Raw genomic sequence first — 4,832 nt, 5'->3', positions numbered from 1 at the left:
CCCGCCCCGTTTCTCGCGCTCCGGCGCGTCCCCGGAATCTCCGCGCGTCGCCTCAGGGAGCGCTGGCCTCACGGAGGAGCTCGGGGTAAGGACACTGCTAGCGGTGCCGGGGTGAGAGGGACTTGACACGGGGAAGGAGACGTCTGAGGGCCTGGAGGAGGCCCGAGCGCCGGCCGCTGGGGCTTCAGCCGGGCCCTTCGGAGCGGCCTGCGGCGGCCGGTGGCCGAATATCGCCGCTCCTCACGGACTCCGTCCTGCCGCGCGTCGCCGACTCAGTCGGGCCGGCGAGACCTTTGAGACGCTTGCCCCACCGTCCCGGCTGGACCGAGTCTATCACGTATACCACTTCCTCCCACGTTCACGGTCACCCCGTGCGGCGGCTGGGTAAACTGAGGCACGGGGAGGCCGCTCAGCTGGCCCAGAGTCGGAGGGAGGGAGGGAGGCAGGCGTGTGCAGACCCCGCCCCCCACATCCGGCTTCGGCAACGCGTGGGAAATCGCGCGGGTGTGCGCGTCTTCGAACCCGAACGGGCCTTCTGTGGAAGCGCCGGGCGTGAAAGCGAAGGCGCGAGGACAGGGCGGCCACCTGTCTTAAAGGACTGGAGAGACGGTGGCCTCGGCGCTGCGTGGCCCGCCCGGGGCGAGCCCCACACCGTTCGCAGGTGCCGCGCGCTGGAACACACCCGGCCTGACAATACCATTTCGGCGGGCAGCCCGCGCAACGCCGGTCCTCCGCGCTGGGTACTTTACCTGCGCGACTTCACCTAATCCTCACGAAGAAAATGTCGTCGTCGCGTCGGTAGGGAACGTGAGGCCCGGAGACGTTCAGGGACTTAACTAGAGTTCACACAGCCAGGAATGTTAGAGCCGAGATTCCGGAAACTGGGGGAAAAGATGCGCCCCCTCCCCCCCGCAGGTTTTCTCCGCGGGGTCACAAAGCCATCCTAACATGGTAAGTGGTTACAGAAACTCAAGTGCGCGACTCTGGGCTACAGCCGTGGATGAAGACACAAGACCTCCCTTCCCTGGAGCCGCCCTGAGGGGGTGTGCCGCGGAAGGAAGAAAACGACCATGTGATGGCGTGACTTTGAGGGTTACTGTAGGTCAAGTGGCCCAGGATGGCTCTCGTCAGATGATAGTGCTATAAGGATTAAAAGTTGAGGAAAACCTGTTCCGTGAAGAGTTGGAGATAGAGTGTTCTAAGAGGAGACCACAACTGAAAAGGTCCTGAAGTGAGAACAAGACAGGAGTTGTCGTAATTTACCCAGTGGAAACAGCAGAGGTAATCGTGTTAGGGGTCGAATTGTGTCCCTCCAAAACTAATCAAGAGTTTGGTCTTGGAATGGGACTGTGTTTGGATATACAGGGTCTTTGAAGAGGCGATAAAGTTACTGTGAGGCCCTTAGGGTAGGTCCTAATCCAACCTGACCGGTGTCCCTGTAAGAAGAAATTTGGACACCCTAAGAGACCCCAGGGTTGCATGTGTCCGGAGGGACCACCGTGTGAGGACACAGAAGATGGCCATTTGCACACAAGGAGAATGGCCTCAGAGAAAATCACTTCTGCTGACGCCTTGGTCTTGAACTTCTAGCCTCCAAAACTGTGAGAAAATAAAGTTTTGTTTAAGCCACCCAGTCTGTACTACGTCGTTGTAGTAGCTGGAGCAAACTCATAGGCCACATAATTAATGACAGATAACAATTGTGATAAGAACCCTGTAAGAAAAATATGGGGTTCATGAGAGTATGACAAAGGCACCTAAGCCTTTCTGGCCTGGTAAAGCAGAGACTCTTAAAGGTATGATGTTAAAGTTGAGATCTGCAAGAGGAGGAGCTGGCCCCGGGGAAAGCCTTCCAGTCCATCCTAGTTTTGTGCTGCCATCACTCCCACACATCCATGGAACACATTTGTGGGCCTGCCGACAATACTGACTCCCATCTCATTCATGTTTCCTTAGTGACCTATCTTGGGGTTACGTATTCCAGGCCCCTTGGAGATGAACATACGTACCTTAGAAATGCCCACCAAGGCTGGGATGCTTGGGAGAGGCTTGTTTCGGCCTCCCGTGAATCTCTTAGAGATAACATAACCTCTCCGCCCCACTTTTCAAAAAATGTTTATTTATTTTGAGAGAGAGCGAGCATATGTGTGTGCGGGGAGAGGCAGAGAGAAGCCCAAGCAGGCTCCATGTTAGGAGTGCAGAGCTCAAACTCACCACCTGTGAGATCATGACCTGAGCCGAAATCATGAGTCAGACGCTAACCGACTGAGCCACCCAGTCGCCCCCCTTTCTCTTCTTGATACAGGTGGTGCCAACAGATCCTCTTAAGGATTATCTGTCAGCTGTGTGCAAGCTGTTTGAGGTGCATTTGAACCCTTTCATCTCAGTACATTGCTCTTCTGCATGTCCCTTCCCTTTATAAATTCGGTAGACTAAGGTCTGGATTTTGCAGAGAATAACTGTGCAGCTGCTGTGGGTCATCTTCTGCCCGATTCCACGTTGTCAGTAAGTTACCTTGAATAAAACTCTGTGAACTGTATGAAGTGGCCTGCTTTGTTTTCCAGTCTCAAAGTGCCTTCTCGGTTTGGGGGGTATACTTTACTGTCTCTCTTCCACCTTATAACATTTCGTCTCACAGAACTGAAATTCTGTACCCATTAAACACTCTCCATTCCCTCCTCTCCTGTAACCACTATTGTATTTTTTATCTCTGATTTTGACTTCTGTTCAGAATTTTGAAAGTTCTTGGGAGCAGAGGTGAAGAAGTGACCCAGTCTCCTGTCTGCATCCAGGAAACAATGCTGACTCTGAACTAGATCTTGAAAAATGAGCACATGTCTTGACAGCTTAAGAGGAAAACAGTTCCTGGCAGAAATAAGAGCATATATACATCAGCTAAGGGTGCTAGGAGCTCCACACCTTCCCTATGGGCTTCTGTTGCACACTGGATTCTGATTCATTTTCATAAAACATTGTCTTCATCATGTCACTCTCCTCCAAATTTTATAGTAACTGTTATTGTCTGAGAGAGAAAGGTCAGATTCTTCAACCTGACACTCAAATTTCTACATTTTTATTTGACAGTGAAAATACATATAATTAAACTAGTCCCCAAAGTCTCTTCCCACCCATCAAAATGTAATGAGAAGTGATTTAAGAGTAATAGTGTAATTTTAACTTTGAATTAAACCACCTGACTGGGAAGATAACTCCTGGATCGCTCTATGTTCCTAAGTTCTGGAATACAGAGGATAAGTCTCACACTCAGTATGTGTTAACCTGTTTTAGTTACAAACGCAAGGAAATGTCATTTTGGGGAAGAGATTTCTATAGGTCTTCACACAATTCTGAATCCTTTCATCATGGAATTTGTTTGAAGTGTGAAAACTTCTCATTTCTTCCGATTACTGGATCCATCAAGAAAAGGTCCCTTGAGTGTCTTTGCTCTTGTATGTAGCAGATATTATCTAAGGCTGTACAGCCCAATGTAGTAAGCCTACTTATGTAGCTACTGAGCACTTGAAATGTGGCTGTTGTGACCGAGGAACTGAATATTTAATTTTAGTTAAATTTGAAAACTAACAGTGTAAAATATTTTCTCATACACATTTTATTGTTTTGGAAGGACTGCATTTCACTTTAACCTTGGAAAATTTAGTGTCCCAAGTTTAGGTGAGCTATACATGTAAAATACATGCTGTATTTCAAAGACTTGGAACAACAAGACAAAATGCAAAATATCTTAATGTTGTTTTTCAGATTGATGACATGTTGAAATAATAGTTTGGATGTATTTGGTTTAAATAAAATCTAACATTAAACTTAATTTCATTTGTTTCTTTTTTAATGAGGCTGTGATAAAATGTAAAATTACGTGGCTCACATTTCTCCCTTCTGTTTCTCTATTTTTGTTTTTTTGTTTGTTTTGCATGTACCAAAAATTGATAATGGCTTATTAAATAAAACGGGAATTTAGCAGAATGATACTGGGTAGTCCCTAGAAGTAATAACAGCCTGAGAACAAGGCCAAGTTAAAAGGTCAGAAACCAGGGCAGCCCAAGGATCTCAGAAGCAGGAATTAACTTAGTGCCCCCGCAAGAATGACCGACACCAACAGATTTCTCTGCTGTCAGGGCATTCAAGATGTCAAAGTCTAGGAGAGCGTCAAGGCCTGGTTTATAGTCCTTGCAGGACTGTACAGAATGGAGGAGGGTAATAATTCTTTAAAGAAAATTTGGGTGCTGTAACCCGAAGAGATAATGTTTGTAACAGCCAAAACAGCAGTGTTAAGGACAAATACCTGTTTGAGGCAGGAAGGAAGAGGGTTCTATTGATGTAGCCCTGAAGGACAAAGAATTCAGTTGGGAAACTCACATCCAGCATCAAATCTACCCTTCCTCATGTGCTCCTTCTTACTGCTCACCTGTTTAATAATCAAGTGTTTATTGGCCGCCTTTTATATGCAAATTGTGACTAGGTCAGTGGGCCAAAAAAATCTCATTAGTTTAATACATCCTTTCTGTTCTTACATTTAGTTGCTTGCCAAGTTCTCTATCAATTACTTATTTGTGGTTATCTTCGTTAAATTGGAATTTACTGCTTAAAGTTACCTTATAAGACATCCAGGTAAGTAGTTCCTAAACATTGGTCAGATGTGGTTATAGAATGATCAGGAAAAATTAAAACATTGCAAAACCAAAAATCATTCCTTATTCCTGGATGGTTCTAATGATCAGGCAGGTTTTGGAAACTGCTGAGTTGGACGAATCTCCTAACTGTGTATACCAAATTGCATCAACTCAGAATTCAGGTTTGTGAACTTTGCATTTAGC

This window comes from Acinonyx jubatus, chromosome E2 (assembly GCF_027475565.1).
Source record: "Acinonyx jubatus isolate Ajub_Pintada_27869175 chromosome E2, VMU_Ajub_asm_v1.0, whole genome shotgun sequence".
In the NCBI taxonomy this organism is placed as follows: domain Eukaryota; kingdom Metazoa; phylum Chordata; class Mammalia; order Carnivora; family Felidae; genus Acinonyx; species Acinonyx jubatus.
This window is presented reverse-complemented; position numbering follows the sequence as displayed.